This window comes from Sus scrofa, chromosome 7 (assembly GCF_054392235.1).
Source record: "Sus scrofa isolate SSC_HxYL_T2T_F1_AM1 chromosome 7, Sscrofa_HxYL_maternal_Yorkshire_Landrace_v2.0, whole genome shotgun sequence".
Taxonomy (NCBI): domain Eukaryota; kingdom Metazoa; phylum Chordata; class Mammalia; order Artiodactyla; family Suidae; genus Sus; species Sus scrofa.
In genome coordinates, this window is record NC_139389.1 from 89164133 (window position 1) to 89183695 (window position 19563).

At 37.1% G+C, this 19563-nt stretch overlaps 1 protein-coding gene across 2 annotated transcripts in view; it reads right to left on the reverse strand.

Annotated features, from left to right (window-relative positions):
• The window catches only part of LOC100155519 (olfactory receptor 4F6-like), a 157516-nt gene that overhangs the window by 41737 nt on the left and 96216 nt on the right, over positions 1-19563 (reverse strand). The window contains exon 5 of one of the 2 annotated variants that reach the window (XR_014809260.1): positions 18926-19003. The gene's annotated coding sequence lies outside the window, so the exon portion shown is untranslated. Of the gene's footprint in view, positions 1-15809; positions 19004-19563 lie in introns of those variants that run through there. The other variant, XR_014809261.1, reaches the window with a different exon arrangement.

Sequence of the window (19563 nt, forward strand, 5' to 3'; positions counted from 1 at the left end):
TTTTTGTGGTGACACAGCATAACTAGATTTTTTCCTGGTGATCTTTTTGAAATGTATAGAAATGTCAAAGCACTATGTTTCATAAAAGTAACTAAATAGTGTGGAAGGCCAATTATACTTCAGAATTAAACAAACTCATAGAAAAAAGATCAGATTTTTTTGTTACCAGAAATGAGGATGGGTAGGGCAATTGAATGAAGGCAATCAAGATGTACAAACTTTCAGTTATAAGATAAATAAATACTAGAGATGTACTGTATAACATGATAAATATAATTAACACTTGTATGTTATTTATGAAAGCTGTCCAGAGAGTAAATCCTATGATTCATTTCTCATCAAAAGGAAAATTTTTTTCTACTGCATTAATTGTATATTTATATGAGATGATGGATAATCATTAAACTTACTGTGATAATCATTTCATGATGCAAGTCAAACAATGCTATACATCAAATTTTTAGAGTGCTATGTGTTAATTATATCTCAATAAAACTGAGGTAATATATATATTAACTATATAAAAGGTATATCACAATTAAATAGCTCTCAGTAAAAAAATTATTCAACCTTTCAGAGACATTTAAACTTTTCTGGGTCCTCATTTCTCTTCTTAGAAGATAACTAATTGCAATACTCTTTTATTTAATATGCTACCTTAAATTTTACCTGGTGTGAAGACAGAGAATATGCAAATTCTGGATTAGAGTGGATGAGGTATGGCTCAAAAATATTAAGTCATACAAGCTTAAAGCATAACAATCTTTACAGCATTCTTCTGTGAATTTTCCTGTGATGAGGTCTTTCTCTTTGACATATACCTGATTTTGGAAGCATATCAATGTAAACATTTTGCTCCACATAAATCGCCCTTTACTCCAAGCCTTTCAGAAAGAAAGGCTTTTTTTTCAGTGAATTCTTTATCTCCCTTCCACTAACTTGAAGTGAAAATAGACTATTTTTCCTTCTCTAAAGGCCTGGTTCCCTTGGACTGTAAATTTCCAAAGTCAATGGCAGTTTATAATATTTATCCCTAACTCCATATTTGTCCATTTATCCATAACTCATGGAACACTGTGCATTCAGTAGACATTCAGTGATCGTTAGAAGGTACAAAGACAAGCTATACTAAATATGCCACAGCAGTCCATGTAAATATCATGTTTGATTACTGTATAGAAAAACAGTAAGAGGATTTTATCTTTCCTTAATGTGGTAACTGGCTTTTAGTGCTTTCCTCTAAGTCAGACTGTACACATTCTTGGTAACAACTCCAGTTGGTCTATTTTTAATTTCAACAACAAATACCCAAGGTTTAAAGTAGCATCGACCTGTCCAAAGTGTACTTTCTTATGAATTATGCAGAGAATTAGGGGTTTCCATTGTAACCTCCATTTTTAAAGAGTACATCAATTGCATATGGAAGTATCCTAATATTACTGGTGGCCCCAAACACAATGAAGGCTCTGTAGAACCACTTAGATATACTTCCCTATCAGAGAGGATGATAAAATATAGAATGATCTCTAGATTCACCAGAGATATACTAGGAGAAATATGATTTTTTTAAATTTTTTTCTAAACATTATGACTGTTAGGATTGTTTTAGAGGCCAATTATGAAGGAAAATAAAGTACCACAAATGATTATGATTTACATAGATTAGTGAAATGCCTTTGTTAAGAATCAACATCAAAAATCTATGGAAACTGTTGTGAGACATGTTTTTATAATATTTTCTTAGCCTCTTTGCTGAAAACTCCATCTTGTCCTTCCTTACTTTGTCCTGTCTTCAGGATTGAGAAACAGTCATGGTGATGGTAAATGATTTGAGGGTTCTCTGAAATGCTATGCATAGATAGCTAACTCAAATGCTAATGATCCTTAAATGCCTATAGTTTAGAGTAAAAACTTTAACCATTTACCAGATAAGTGACTTTTAAAATAATAAAGAAAAACCTATACCCTGCACCTACAACCCCCTTTTCTTCGCTTGATGTAATCCTCAAGAGCACAATAAAAGCAGTGTGGTTTCTTGAGGCAGGGCTCTTGGTCCTTGAGACCTTGAGTCCCCCAGTTCCGAACCTTTACTTTAAGATACATGTCTCTGTGTCTTGTTTTATGTTAACTTTTTTTTCCCTTAAGTTTCACAGCACTGGTTCTTCAGCCCCATAGCACCTGTTCTTCAGCCCCATCCTGCTGAGCTGGTCTCCGCAGGAAACTACCAGGGTTTAAGAGATCTTTGTGACTACTTTAGTAGCTTCCTTTGTTATTACACTATAGTATTTGTTATGAGAGTATTAAAGTTAGAAATAAGTATAAGAAGATAATAAAAACACCTATATCCTCCCAAGGAAGATGTTAATATTTTACCTCATATACAGATATTATTTTACAATGTATCAAGTTTTAAACCTTGTTTTGTTATTACCTTTTTTACTTATTATCTTGAGCAAATTTTCATGTAATTAAATATTCTTTACTTAATAGTTGAGCTGTATTATATGCATAATACACTGTGCCTGTATTCATAACATACTTCAGTTTAAAACTGCTTTACCAATAACAACAAGTAACATAAATATAGGGGAAACATAACCTAGACAAATTTGCCCTAAATAAAATAAGCTACCATTCTCCAATAATCAATATGAACCTACGTCTTAAGAAGCAAAATAGCATAATGATTAAAAATTCAGCATCTGGATTCAGACTCCTTGGACTTAAAACTCAACTCTACCACTTAGTAACATTAGATAAGCTTTTTCACCTCTCTGTGCTTTCATCTCCAAATTTGTAACATGGAGATGACGGTAGAAGCATCATTCTCAAAGACTGCTGTGAGGATTAAATGAGTTAATACAGGTAAAGCTAAGAGCAGTGTATGACTAACAACAGGTACTCTGTAAATATTTCCCATTATTATTTTTTCACTGAACTGGAGAAGGAAGTACACTATTAAATCTTCAATTTGGCAGGGGACACAGGGCAATGTAAGTACATACCACAACACCATGAAGACAAGATAAAGGAGACACATCACAAGATGTTTGTGTGTGTGAGAGAGAGAGACAGGGAACAAATAGAAACCAAGTTTAATGTGCATTGCAAAATAAAACACCTTTAATGTTCAAGCTTCTAGACTCTAAGCAAATGGTTACAGTCCAGAAAAGGAAACCAGGCTAATTTGAAACTGATAGTTTTTTTTCAAATAGCATCTCATTAGGTCATAACCATAAACTTGTGAATTCTCTTGGAGCCTTTGAAGAAACAAATTCAGAGACATTAACTGGCTTTGGAAAGAGAACACAGCAAATAAGTTGGTGCTGTTGGAACCAGAATCTCTGAATTTTAACTGCAAAGTTTGTGAGATGCTATATTAACTTTCATTTTAGACTCTTGTCTTAAGGCAAAGATTGATAGTTGGGAGAATAGCCAAATCTATAGAGTGGGTCTCTCAAATCTAGACTGGCTCCTGCTTGTTGTGTAAATAACATTTTAATGGAACTCAGCAATGCCTATTGATTTATGTGTTATCTATGGCTATTTGGATATGACAACAGCAGAACTGGGTGGATGCAATAGAAATTATATAGCCCACATACAAAACTATTTACAATCTGTACTTTTACAGAAAAAAAATTTGCCAACACCTGATCTACCTGGCTAAAAATGAAGTCAAGAATATTCTTCAACATATGGAACAAGGCATGAAAACAAGACTTGTGAATCAGAATGTGTAAGTAACCACAGACTCATCACCAAAAGACTTAAACAATAAAGCAGAACAAGTGAAAAGGGAGATATGGAATACAGATAATGAAGCATGATGTTAACAAATGGACCAATTATGGGGCAGGATAGTTTGAAAACAGTAGTATGCTCATTGTGAGAAACAAACTTACTTACATCATTATTTAATATAGGTGAAATGTGTTACTGGTACGGTTATTTCAGAACTGAAAATTAAGGGCTAATATAAACTTTGATTTCTATATCATTAGTACAAAGCACCCCCTCACTTTTTACAGAAGAATGTCACACATTCTTCCTTGAGAACAAAATAGACCCATCCTCTAGGCATCGAAAGACCATGAATACTTAGTGGTGAATAATAGTGATGGGAGAAATTTTCACATGTTGAGGAATGCAGAGTTCATTCTGGCTTATGCATGGTTTTACTGGAACCTTAGGTGATCCAAAATAGCCTCTTTGTAGCCTATTAAACATGCACTGTACATCTGCTTTAACCATTAAAGAAAAAATACATTTGAAAACTATGGTTTGGGCATTGAAAGTGAAGCCAGGGGGCCATTGTGGATGTAGTTTTAGGCACATTCTGTATTGCTGACAACCTGAAATTTCTGAACTGAAGCAAACTAAGGACGCTACTAACCATTCCCAAAACTATTACCTGCTAGGAGGTGCTAGTTGCAACATTATAGTCTCAAGTTCCTCCCTTATAATTTTGCAACCATTTCAGAACCCAATCAATCTTTGCTTAACAATCACCTTACTTCCTGACAGCTCCAACCCTAATTCTTGACAATGTATGTAATTTTTTGCTTTTGGCCTTTATAGGTCTCCCCTATTTTGTAGTCCATGGAACACAATACAAGTGCTTCTTGAATCTGTGACTCCTGGGCTACAGTCCTCAGTTTGGCTCACACTCTTTTCTATTCCTCTTACAGACTGGTAGCTGATTATTTCTATCCACATTAGAAAGACGGTCCCTGTTCTGGTTCAAGATGGCGACGTAAGCGGCTCCTGACCACCCTCCTCCTGTGAACACACTGAATCTACAGCTTCGTGTAGAATGGCTACCTCTTAAAAAAAAAAAAAAAAAAAAAAAGCCCTAAACTGCTCCAGCAATTCCTGTGCCTCAGGCCAAGGAGAGCAAGCTCAAAGGGAAGCAAGTCTCAGCTACTGGTCCAGGGTCCCGCCTAACAGCTCCGCCCCCCTCCCCCACCCCATTCCCTGCGCTGAGACCAGAGTCAGCAGGGAACTCAAAACCCAGCGCTTCCTCCTCAGGAACAAAAGGTTTGAACTCCACACCAGGCACCAGTAAATATTAAAACCTGCACCTGAATACGGAGCATCCAAAAACGTCTAGCTTTGAAAACCAGCGGGGCTCTTTTCCACGGAACATCTGAAAATTAGCTCTTAAAGGGATGGTGCTCCACTCTCACCTGCCCGGCAGGGCTCAGCACCTGAGGACCCTTGTGATCCAAGGCCACGAAGACTGTGTGGGAGAAGCTCCTTTGCTCTGTGCCTGTCCTGGAGGGTGGCCTGAGGGGCAGGCAGTTGGTCTGCAGCCGACTTGGAGGCCGGCTGGGCGCCTCCCGGGAAGGAGACGGAGTGGCGCCATCTTCACGTTCCAGCCACGCCCCCACGCAGGGATTTCTCCAGGGAGCTTTTACATGTGGCTGCTTTTACCTGCGGCTGGTGTTCTCTCATCTGTGCAGCTGCCACCTGCTCCTTGATGCCGGTGGCTCTGGTGGCCAGGGTTTGGTTCCTGGGTCCCACAGGACTGTAACAATTGGAGAGAGAGTTCTTGGCAGGCTACCACCCCTGACAGTACTTGACAGACTGTAGACCGATGCCTAGTCTTTTTGTAATTATCCTGTCCTGGAGCTTCAGCGTGAGGGGTGGCTCCAGATTTGGCCTCCTGTAGGTGCCTGTGGATGGACTTGCCTCCAGGAAACTCAGGCAACACTTACTCTCCCTCTGCCTCAGTAGAGCTCACTGCTATCCTCCAGACGGGAGCTTATTTATTCCTCTGTAGCATCCGTTTTTGCCACTGCCACCCAGTGGACACCTTTAGATTTCCTGGCTCTGGTGGACAGTGGGGCTTATGCTGTGGCCCTTCAGGACTACATCTATTTGCACTTTTTTTTTTTTGGCCATGTCTGTGGCATGTAGTTCCCAGGCCAGGGATAAAACTGCACTACAGCAGTGACAATGATGGACTCTTAACCTGCTGAACCATCAGAATACTACTCTATTTGCTTCTTTGAAAGCTACTGCCTGAGGGTCTAGTTTCCAATCAGCCTAAATCTAGGATCCTTCCCTTTTTGACACTGACAGGTATTGGCACACCCTCAACTCCTGGGGGCAATTAAAAATATAATGGGTTACTTGGACAATCACAAATATTTGAGAGACAACCATGAGGTAGGGTAGGGTTGAACCATAGGCTTCATCCCCTACATAAGGCTCCTCCTTCAAGACTGGGAGAAGTGATTGTTTTATCTAATGCATTGAAACCAACACAAGGAGTAGCAAAAATGAAGAAACAGAGGAATGGATTCCAAAGGGGGGAAAAAAAGGAGAGATAAAACCTCAGAAATGTAGTCCCTTTTTCATGAGTATTGGCTAGTAGGGACAGAAAGTTTATCAATAGTCACTTGGAAATTTTGTTTTAACAAAGCCTCTTTGTGATTTTCTAAAATTCATAAGCTGACAAAACACTTTCCTTAGTGACATATTCATCCCCCTATTCCTGAGTGTGTAGATGACTGGATTGAGGAAAGAATTTAAAACCGCATCTAATATGTCTAGAAATTCATCCAGATGTCCTGAAAGAGAGGGCCATATTAGGAAAAAAAAATTGGTGAACCAAAGAATAAAAACACCACGGTAATATGAGCTGACAGAGTGGAAAGATCCTTGGATGAATTCCGTTAGGAGTGTTTCTGGAGGGTGTCTAGGATGAAGATATAAGAGAGGATGAGCAGGAAGGAAATACCCAAGGAAATGAAGCCACTGTTGGCAATGACCACGAACACCAGTTCATAGCTATCTGTGCAGGCAAGACGGATTAGTTCAGGCAGGACACAGTAAAAGCTGCCTAAGACATTAGGTCCACAGAAGGAAAAGCTGACCGCAAAAGCCAGCTGGGCCAATGAGTGAATGAGACCAATGAGCCAGGTAACCACTAAAATCAGAATGCACATTTGTGAGCTGATGATGTTCAGGCAGTGAAGAGGCTTACACATGGCCATGTACTGTCATAGGCCATGGTGATAAGCAGCAACACGTCAGTGCCCCCCGACTGTATGGCTAAAGACAATCTGAGCTATACAGACCCCAAAGGAGCTGACTTTTCACTTCCTGGAAAGATCACAGATCATCTTGGGTGCTGCAACAGAGCAAGCTATCAGGGCAATGATGGAGAGATTGGCTAACAGAAAATACTTTGGGGAGTATAAATAAGGGTCAGAGCTCACAGTGACCACTATGAGGAGGTTACCCATCATATTAGACACATAGAAAAGACAAAAGCAAAAAAAGAAGGGGCTGGATCTCCCAGGAATTAGAGAGTCCCAGGAAGACACTCAGACACCACAGACTGTTGGCTGCATTCATTGGCTTATTTTGTTGTTCATTCTTCTGTTATTTAAAGGAAGAAAATGAGGGAGTTCCCTTCATGCTTCAGTGGTTACTGAACCTGACAAGGATCCATGAGGATATGGGTTTGACCCCTGGCCTCGCTCAGTGGATTATGGATCCAGTGTTGCTGTGAGCTGTAGTGTTGGTTTCAGATTCGGCTTGGATCTGGCATTGCTGTGGCTGTGTCAGAGACTGGGAACTGTAGTTTCCATTCAACCCCTAGGCTCAGAACTTCCATGTGCCAAGGGTGTGGGCCTAAAAATAAGTGAATAAATCCCCCAAAATAAGTAAGAAAATAATTCAATTATAAATTAGTAGTATTATATTAACACCATCTATGGATATGTGTATAAATTTCAGAAGTCAAAAATGACCTGAACATTTCACAGAAATCTAGTATCATCTATTAGCCACTAGTATTGTGATTATATATGACAGTAACTGACTTGCCAGGTGTTCTTGCTAACACAAGGAATGGTGAGTGATCTATGGACTCATCCCAGGGGTGCACCTGATGAAAACACAGGCAAAGGGATGTTAACTTGCTTATCAGTATGGTGACTGTTAACCATCCTCTTCCAAAGAAGACTATCATGTGACAGAAGACAGAAAGATTTGTAAGATCCTGTGAACCTGATTTCATTGTTCAAACCAGAAATGATCCTTCCCTGTTTTTATATTTATCCAATTATTATTACTATTATTATTATTTTAGCCATGCCTGTGGCATGCAGAAGTTTCCAGGCAAGGGATCAAACCTATTCCTCAGCAGAGACTCAGAGAGCTGGAGTGACAAGGCTGGAATCTTAACCCACTGTGCCAGAAGGGAACTCCCCAAATATTATTAATTCTTTAATATTCAGATCAAATGGTACCTCATTTGCCTAACCTTCCTCATAACCTAACTATACATTTACATTTTCTTACTCTGTTTATAGTTGTTCAATGTCTGTTTCCTCTACTCAAGGTTATAAATCACCCTGACTTTAAATTTTTATCCTCATACAGTATCTTGCAAATATTAGGTGGTGAAAAAGTATTAATGAATGAATAAATGATTGGAATGAAATATTTACTACTTATTAACTCATTTCTTTCAACAAATATTTATCAAGGATCTTCTGTGTATCAGGGAAGAGTCTAAGCACTAGAAATATAGCTAAGAATAAATCAGACAGGAGTTCCCATCTCGGTTCAGCAGAAAACGAATCCGACTAGTAACCATGAGGATGCAAGTTCAATCCCTGGCCTTGCTCTGTGGGTTAAGGATCTGGTGTTGCTGTGAGCTGTGGTATAGGTCACAGATGTGGCTCAGATCTGGCATTGCTCTGGCTGTGGCTAGAGACTATAGCTTGGATTTGACTCCTACCCTTGGAACCATCAGATGCCACTGGTGTGGCCTTAAAATGACAATAAATAAATAAATCACACAAAAATTTCTATCCTCATAAAATTACACTATAGCTGAGAAAAAAGATAATTAAAAATAAACATAAACAAAACTACATAGGGTATTAGATAACAATTTCACTGTAAAGAAAAATTAAGCTAGAAAGGGGGATTGGGTGTGTTATTATAAAGTAGGTTTAAAAGGAAATTCCTTGTGGATAAGTTGACTGATCAGAAAGCTAAAGAAGATGAATCAGAAGACCATGAGTGTTATTTAGGAAAAGAATATACCAGGCGAGAATATACCAAGAATAACCATAAGGTGTGCACTCATGGAATATTCAATGAACTATAAGAAGGCTAGAGATGCTGAACCTGAATAGGCAGATGGGGGTGGCATCGGGGAGGGCCTTATAAGCCATTGTAAGGACTATGGCTATTATTCTGAGTGGGATAAGCAATTGGATTTTGATCAGGAGAACAATAAAATTGGCTTACAATGTTGAAGGATCACTCTGGTGGCTGCATTGTGAATGCACTTAAACTTTCAAGGTTGGAATTAGGGAGATTATTGGGAGCTATTGCAATCACCCAAGCAAGAGGGGATGGTGACTTAGATCAGGGTGATAAAACATAGAGGTAGTGAGAAGTGGTTATAGTTTTGATATTCTGAGATGATGCAGAGTAAAATGTCCAGCCCTGTAAACAACCTTGACATATGGAGACTGAAATAGTGCATCTCGATGCCAAGTTTTCATATACAAAGAAACAAAAAACCCCAAATCTATGAAAGTATGAAGGGTGCTAATAGAGTAAATATATATTTAGTCATCAAATTTAAAATGGACTCTAGAATAAATAGGCATTTGAAGCTTTAATAATGGAATCTGAGGGAAATAAATGAATGATCCTTCATACAATAAGTAGAACATTATTGAACTCAATAACACAAATAGTGATAAAGGCTGAATATGCTGTCATAACCTAGTTGGAATTTTTGATATATGATATATATTGTAAAGAATATATTAGCCACTTATATTACCATAAATGGCAAAAGACACAGGGGAATCATTCTCTTTTTGTTTTACATGCATTTACCTTGCCAAGACATCTAGAGCTATCGGAGTAATCTGTGTGTAGTTAACTGAAGACCTCCAGGGATGAACCTTGGACTATTACAGTCAAGTGTCAGTTGTACTCCTCTTTAAGACATTTACTCTGTATCTCTAAGGAGTTAGGCACAGAAGAAGCTACTTCTCCCTAGCCTCTCTAGATAGGTGTACAGCTAGGGTGAATTAAACACCGAAGAATATTCATCTCTGAAAGTAAAGAGCTAATAATTGTCAACACTATAGTAGAACAACTCTGCTGTCACTGAAACCTACTAAGTATCAGAAACCTCAGCAAAGAGATACTGCAAATTCTTCCCACTTACACTTGGCGACAGTAGGTAGAGAATTTCTGTACATACTCAAAGTTTTATAGGATTGAGTGAGGAGGGTGAAGCATTTGAAGCAATATTCAAATAATCACTTGAATGTTAGAATTAAAAATACATAAAGAACCACAACATTTTTATCAACAGTTTCCCAAGCTGAACAAAAATATGTTTCAATCTAGAATTTAAGAGAAAGCAGCATGAGAGGGTCAATAAATGTAATTATGTAAGCAAAGGAAATATAAAAATAAGGGACCCATATCATCTGCTACAGGAGCAAATCAGTGCAACTGCCTCAAACCCAGTTAGATTTAATGGAATATCATTTACTTTAACTATTGTCAGTCTTCATTTTTGACCTAATCACTACAGCTCTGTGCTTGGAAAATTATTAAAGTAAAAGTAATAATAACTTCACTTAAAAGTAATAAAACATTTTTGTTTAAAGAAACATGTCCTCCTCAACCCAAATATGTTTTGCTGAGTTGGTTACAAATTCCAGTTCTTCCCATCCTGATCTATACACTGGTTCATTTTCAACAGTTTAATATTTAATAAGTACTTTTTTAAAAAGAGATTTTTCTTTTACATAGCTCTGACAGTTATTCACCAGAGTGAAAGATAAAAAAAAAAAAAAAAAAAAAAAAAAAGCAATAGAGTCTAATTGGCTATTTGGCTAAAATATTCACATGGCTGAAGATTTATCACATGGCATGACAATAATCACTGCAGAGCACAGAAGTCAACCATGGGTTATAGGGAAATACAAGATCTCCTTTCGGGATTGAACTAGGAACTAGTTTGCAGAAGTATATTAGTAATGATCAGCACAAGGCCAGAATATATCCAAAACACATTTCCAACACATGCACCTGTATTGTAGGACTGACCAAATGCATGGAAATGATGTTCTTTTAAGTCTTTCTCACTAAACCAGGATTCTCACTGAGGATGCTTTGAACTTCCCTACAGGGACATTTGGCAATGCCTGAAAACACTTTTAGCATGGGGGTGCTGGGAGGGGATAGTAGGGAGAACAAAGTTGTTGCTGGCATCTAGTGGGTAGAGGTCAGAAATGCTGCTACAGATCCTATATTGCATAGGATAACGTATAGTTCCACAACCAAGAATTACCCAGCCCCATATATGCCAAGGTTGATAAACTGCATAAAATTCTAAATTTTTTCAGGGAAACATCTGAGCCTTTTCTATTTTTCTATGCCCACAGGCCTCCAGCACCACTCCCATCAATGGGGTGGCTATAATAGTGGTGGTTGGAGGAGTGATTAAGTAAGTAAATGGGTAAATGAGTTAATTGCCTTTAACAGAGCTGAAGTGTCTTGTACTGTTTATTTTAAATATATTTTCACATTTATCAGTAGGTATATTGATCCTACAGTCATCCTTCTTTCCAAATAACTATACTACCTGTATTAGTATTATAGATTGATATGTGTCCAAACCAAACAGACATGCTGAAATCCTAAGCCTCTGTCTTTCTGAATACGATGATATTTGAAATATAAAGCATGCAGATGTAGTCAAATTAAGTTGGATTCCTCTTGCATTAGGGTAGATTGGGAAAGATTTTTCCTGTTCTGAAAGCTTCAAAGAAATATTCCCTTATAGTTATTTATTAAAAACAACTTTTTATAAATATTATCACTTAGGAATTTAGGCTCAAGATTATTATAATCTCTGGGTTTGCAAATACTTTCTATGTAAATCTCTCTTTCAAAAGTGAATGTCTCTGCCTCCTATGTGAAAGGAAAAATGGAGTCCATGTCAGTGTATAATTAAGTCAAGGTAGTACAAACAAGAGCTTTTTTGAAAGGTTGATCATCAGTAATTAACACTGATAATCAACAAGGACAATTACAATACAGTCATCACTTAAAGAGACGTTCTGGGGAGTTCCTTTTGTGGTGCAGCAGAAACAAATGAGGTTGCATGTTCGAACCCTGGCCTCACTCAGTGGGTTAAGGATCCAGCATTGCCTTGAGCTGTGGTGTAGGTCACAGACGCAGCTCAGATCTGGTGTTGCTGTGGCTGTGGTGTAGGCTGGCAGCTGTAACTCAGAATAGACCCCTAGGCTGAGAACCTCCGTATGCCATGGGTATGGCCCTAAAAAGCAAAAAAAAGAAAAAAAAAAAAGAGAGAGACATTCTGTAACTGATTAGGCGTCAGCATACTCTCCTCATTGCCACCTTCATTTCTTGTTTCCTGAATGTATAAATGACAGGATCCAAGAAAGGAGTGAGAAGGGCATCAAAGATGGCCAAAAACTTATCCAGGTGTGTGGAGGGAAAAGGCCACATATAGAAAAATATCAAAGGACCAAAGAACAAGACTACCACAGTGATGTGAGCTGAAAGTGTGGAGAGAGCCTTGGTTGAACCTGCTGAAGAGTGTTTCTGAACAGTTAGAATGATGACAATGCAGGAAATGATCAGGATGAAGAAGGAGCCAATAGAGGAATCCACAGTTGGCATAGGCCATGAACTCTAGTTGATCTGTGTCTATGCAGTCAAGTTTGATGAGCTGAGGAAGGTCACATTAAAAGCTATCCAACACATTAGGACCACAGAAGGGTAAGTTTACCACAAAAGCCAGTTGAACTGTGGAGTGGGTAAGGCCAATTATCCAGGCAGCCACTAAAAAGAAGATGCATATTTTTGGGCTCATGATGGTTGGATAATGGAGAGGCTTACATATGGTAACATATCTGTCAAAGGCCATGGCTATGAGCAGCACCATTTCCACACCACTCAAAACATGGATGAAGAAGATTTGACTGATGCAGCTATTAAAGGAGATGTCTTTCTCCTTCCTGAAAAAGTCATAAATCATCCCAGGAGTAAAGACAGAAGAAACTCCCAGGTCTGTGAATGAGAGGTTGGCCAACAGAAAATACATGGGGGAGTGTAATGTGAGGGTCAGAAGTCCCCATGAGCAAAATAAGGGAGTTTCCCATCATGCTTGCCATGTAAAATGTGGAGGAGAATACAAAGAAGCTGGATCTCCCATGAATTAGTGAGTCCCAGGAACACAAACTCTGACACCACAGACTCATTTGCTTCATACATTGGTTTTGTAGGCAATTGCTACCTGAAGGAAGATGAGAGGAGAAAATTTAAAATATAATAATTATGTTAATAAATTAGAATAGAAGTCTATTATGAATGCTTATTTCTACTTTAGCATGAAAAGTGACCTCACAGTCTTTGCAATGTGATCACACAGAAAAATTAGTGGCAGTCATATGGAGCTATTCTCTATCACCACGTTGTCTCTGCATTTAAGACCCTCTGATTCCTTTCAGGTTGGATGTCATAATAATACAAATGAGATACAAGATGTTCAATAGAAAGAATAAGAATTCAACCCTAAACCTTTGATTTCTAATATGATCTGGCCCAAGATGCCTGGGACTAATCACTACTGTGATCTCTTCCAAGACTATAAACCTTCATCTGGCCCCACCTGTGGGAATATACTCACCCTCACCTTCAATATTTCTTTCTTTTTTTTTTTTGAAGGGCTGCACCTGCGGCATATGGACATTCCCAGGCTAGGGGCTGAATTGGAGCTGTAGCTGGCGGCCTAAACCATAGTCACAGCAACACAGGATCTGAGCCATGTCTGTGACCTATACCACAACTCGTAGCAATGCCCCATCCTTAACCCACTGAGTGAGGCCAGGGATGGACCCTGTGTCCCTATGAATGCTAGTTGGATTCGTTTCTGCTGAGCCATGACAGGAACTCCTCACCGGCAATATTACTTAGGTGCTTACCACATCTACAAAGCCTTGATTTATTATTACTAGCATTTATTTTCCTATCCTTTGTGCTATTGTGAACCAATTTCTAACTCAGAAATTATGACTCATTCATATTTGTAATCCTTGAAGCAGAGAAAAAGTGGTCCACACTAAGAGGTACAGGCCCATGAACCAATCACAGATGGTTAATAGTTTGCATCATACTTGGTACAGACTTTGTGAAGTGTAAGAAACTTCTCCAACAATTTGATATTGCAGTGACACTGAGGTTTCTGATTTTGTATTTTACCAAAGTCCAATTCATAGTCCATGAAAGAGTAGAATGAAAGAAAAACATCTTATGCTTCGACCCAGTTAATTTGAGGAAACACTGCCTTTGCATACTTAGCATGCAGTATGAAAAGCTTAGAATTATGAAATGCTTACTGTAGTGTGGAAACCATTTTGTACAATTCTCTATATAAGAAATTATCACATTATCCTGTAATTAGTTACTCTTATTTAGCGATACTTCACTTTAGCAAAAGGAATATGGGTTTTAGATTTAGAATACTAACAACCAACAACTTGATCTTGGGCAATTTACTTAAACTCTTTGAGCTTCAGTACATTTATATATGAAACTGTAATAAGTAAAATAATTGATCCGTCTTAATCATAGGTTATAGTAAGTATTCAGTAAATGTTATGTTCATTTCTATTTATTTCACTTCCTCTAACAAACAACACACAACATGTGAGGTATAATGAATATATAAATAAGAAAATAAATGCTATTGGAGTTCCCACTGTGGCTCAGCTGAAATCAAACCGACTAGTTCCATGAGGATGCTGGTTCAATCCCTGACCTTGCTCAGTGGGTGAAGGATCTGGCATTGCCACGAGCTGTGGTGTAGGTCCCAGACACGGCTCAGATCTGGCATTGCTGTGTTTGTGGCATAGGCCAACAGCTGAGGTTCCAATTTAACCCCTAGCCCAAGATATTCTGTATGCCACAAGTATGGCCCTAAAGACAAAGAATTAAAATTAGAATTAAAAAAAGGAAAAAGAAAATAAATATTATTGATCAACAGGGATCATCAAACTTCCATGTCAGAAAATATATTTCAATGTATAATTAGGATGAATATAATATTCACATTTTCTTAGTGGTAAAAATTAAACTATCTTCTTGTGTAAGTTCAACTGATTTGCTCTCAAGGAATCTATTTGTTAGCAGTACTTGCCACAAATATCATTTATTATTTGTTTAGTTTCTCCTTTCCAACTAGGCATCAAGCCTCATAAAATTTAGGGCTACATCCATCTTCTTTAATCCAGTGAATCAAAAATTTAGAATCATGAATAAATATTGGCTGAACACTTGAATAAAATGTAGAGTTGACCTTTGTACAACATAGATTTGAACTCTCTGAGTCCATTAATATGTTTTTTTTAATAAATATAAAAATATGCATATTAGAAACATAAAAATTTGAATAAGAAGGCTATACAAGAATTTCATAGTAATAATTTTCTCTGGGGAGGGCAAGAGGAATCCTATAGGATGAGTAAATTTAATTTTATTTGTAATGATTTACTGACAAAACTGTGATAAAAATAACAAATGCTCATTTAAAAATATTGAACATTGCCAATCATATAGTTTGGGGTAATTTTTAAATGGGTGAAATATGTCAATTTCTTTTTCAATTTAATGTATCTGCCATGTATCTAACCCTTTCTCTTTCACTGCCCCTATTTTTATCAGTTCTCACTAGACCTACTGTGAAACCTCATCAGGAAACTCTCCTTTAACTCTCTCTTTTTTTTTTTTTTTTTTTTTTTTTTTTTTGCTGTTCCAACAAAAATCCAACAGCTTTCAAAACAGACTCAACCATAATGTTCAATGAGTCCTATTCTGATTCCATATCAACCTCAAACTACTAAGAGTAATCAAAGCTGAAGAATTCAATAACTGAAATAAAATGTAATAGAGGGAATCAACAGAGGATTGAATTATACAGAACAGATAAGTAATCTGTAAGATGGAGTGGTGAGTCACCCAGTCAGAATGGATAAAAAAAAGAATTTTTGAAGAACAATGCTAGTTTAAGACAACTCTGAGACAACATCAAATATAGTAACATTCAACATATAGGGGTCCAAGAAGGAGAAGAGAGAGAAGACAAAAACTTTGAAGAAATAATAGCTGAAAATTCCCTACCCTGGGAAAGGAAACAGACAACTAGGTAAAGGAAGCACAGAGAGTCCCAAAAAAAGATCAACTCCAAGAACCCCCACCAAGATATATTATAATTAAAGTGGCAAAAGTTAAAGATAAAGAGAGAATCTTATAGGCAGAAAGAGAGAAATAACTGATCATATAGAAGGGAAACCCTGTAAGAACACCAGCTAATTTATCAGCAGAAACATTATAGGCCAGAAAGGAGTGGTGCTAAATGATAAAGAGAAAAAATGTAATAAACACAGCTTTCTATAAATCATAGCAATATTGTTTTGCATCTGACTTCTAAAGCAAAGGAAACACAAGAAAAAATAAACAAAAAGATCTACTGATTAAACTTAAAAGTTTTTTCCCAGCAAAGGAAAATTTCAACAAAATGAAAAGATAACCTACTGATTGGAGAAAATATTTGCAAATGATATGACCAATAAGAGGTTAATATCCATAATATATAAATAGTTCATACAATTCAATATCAATAAAAACAACCTTTTTAAAAAATGGGTAGAAGACCTGTTTAAACACTTTTTCAAAGAAGACATTCAGAAGACCAACAGGCACATGAAAATATGCTCAACATCATCAGTCATAAGAGAAATGCAAATTAAAACTACTATGAGATATCACCTTATATTGTCAGAATGACTATCATCAAAAAGTCTACAAATAACAGGAGTTCCTGTCATGGTGCAGTGGTTAATGAATCTGACTAGGAACCATGAGGTTGCAGGTTTGATCCTTGGCTTCACTCAGTGGGTTAAGGATCCGGCATTGCTGTGAGCTGTGGTGTGTGTCACAGACATGGCTCAGATCTGGCACTGTTGTGGCTCTGGCATAGGCTGGCAGCAACAGCTCCAATTAGACCCTTAGCCTGGGAACCTCCATATGCCATGGGTGTGGCCCTAAAAAGACAAAAAAAAAAAAAGAGGAAAAGTCTACAAATAAGAAATGTTGGCAGGAATTTGGAGATAAGGGAAACTGTGTACACTGTGGAAAAAATATAAATTGGTACAGCCACTGTGAAAAATACTATGGAGATTTATTTTAAAAAATAAAAAAATCAAATGATCCTGCAATTTGACACCTAAGTATTTATTCAAATAAAGTAAAAAGAAATATTTGAAAATATACATATACCTTGATGCTCACAGAAGGATTATTTGTAGTAGCCAAGATATCGAAGTCACCTAAGTGTCTATCAAGAGAGGAATGAGTAAAGATAATGTGGTGTATATCCATATCTAAGTCAATATCTCTATCTCTACCTGTATTTATATACACACAAAAATGGAATTCTACTCAGCAATAAAAAGCAATAAAAATTTCCCATTTGTCATAGCATGGATGGACTTGGAGGGTATTGAAATAAATCAGACAAAGACAAATAGTTACATGGTATTGCTTACATGTGCAATCTCAAAAATACAACAAACTAATGAATAAAACAAAATAGAAACAGCCTCACAGATATAGAATTATAAAAATGGTTACCAGTGGTGAGAGGTAAGGAGAGAAGGACAAGATAGAGGTAGGGCATTAAGAGGTACAAAATATAATGTATAAAATAAACTACAAGGATAGTTTATTGTGTAAACACAATATAGTCAATATTTTATATTTACTATAAATGAAGAACCTTTAAAATTGTGAATCACTCTGATGTTGTACCTAAAACTTATGTAATACTGTAAATCGACTATATATTACTTAATTAATTGCTATAAACTTCCCTCTTAGAACTGCTTTTCTTGCATCCTATAGGCTTTGGATCAATCTATCCTCCTTAAACTTTTTCAAAAGGTTGAAGATGAAAGAACACTCCCAAAGACATATGATGCCACCATCACCCTAATTCCAAAACCAGACAAAGATATCACCAAAAAAGAAAATTATAGGCCAAATTAATTTAATCTTAGAAACTTACTCCACCAAAACTTGATTGCAAGCAGCTTCCAATCTTGCTATTCTCTCATTACTAAATTAAATAAATACTGAACATATGATTTTATGAATCACATTTTTAACTTCTTGAAAATTATAATATGAAGATTTTGAAGGCACATCAACATATCTGAGTGGACACCTTCTGAAGCCAATAAACTGTGCTTCCTAAGCAGTGCCCTTCATGGGACATTTAAGCCCAGGCATGTCTCTTCTCAGTTTCCATGCTGAATCCTAAACAGCAGTGAAACTTCACCTTCACTGCCACTCCAAACTCTGTTTTGTTTTTCTGCTTTGGTAATTTTTTAGTCTGTTGATTTGTTTGTTTCTGGGCCTTGGACAAGTTTGGTTCAGATCCTGGTTTACACAGAGCTGATAAATTATTCCACACTGGTGGCAAAAGAGATTGTGAATTTAGTTTCATAATATGGCCTTTCGGTAATCTCTGTTGGGGCAGTGAGTGTCTGTCATGGCATGAATTGTATCCCCTCAAAATGCATTTGCTGAAGTCCAACCCCCAGTACTTCAAAATACTTCAAAACATGACCTCATTTGGCAATAAGGTCATCCCAGGTATAATGAGTTAAGAGAAGGTAATTAGGATTAGCCCTCCTCCAAACTACTGGTATGCTTTTAAATTGAGGAAATTGGGGCACAGAGACAAATACACATAGAGGGAAGATGATGTGAAGAGATATAGGAGAAGACAGTCATGTATAAACCAAGGGAAGAGAAGTGGAAGTGATCCTACCTTCACATTCCTCAGAAGGGTTGTTTTTGAACACCTTGATTTTGAACTTCTGGGCTCCGGAATGTGTGACAGGGATTTCTGTGTGTGAAAAAATCCAGTTTGTACATCATACTTTGTTATATCAGCTCTAGAAAACTAGTGCAGGACCTACTGTCTATCAATGAGAAATGATGGAGAATTTGATTTGCTAGTTTTTTTAAATTTATTTGTATAAGAATATGTCTCATTTCTATTGAAAGTAGAAAGTTCTTTAAGATCCAATGTCTGTATGTATCTCTACTTTTGCTGTCTTGGTGAATCTGATTCTAGTTTTGATCTGTTGGTGAGGGGGTAAAATTGATTCTAAAAGCTTTATGTCTGGCCATGTTTCTGTATTTGAAACACATTATTCTTACTGGGCAAACATGAAATATTTTCATGTTTGTTCATGAAACAACATCAAGGAAATAGTGATAACTTATACAAAGCATTTAAAAATAAATAGGTTCTATAAGAATCAGTTTGTAAAGATTAATAGATGCTGCCATCAATCTAATAAAACTCATATTCCAAAAATTTTTAAACTGACTTTTACTATTTTAAAGGAGGTAGATTTTACTAGAAAAAAATTCTCATAGAAATTACTAGCTAAAAGCATT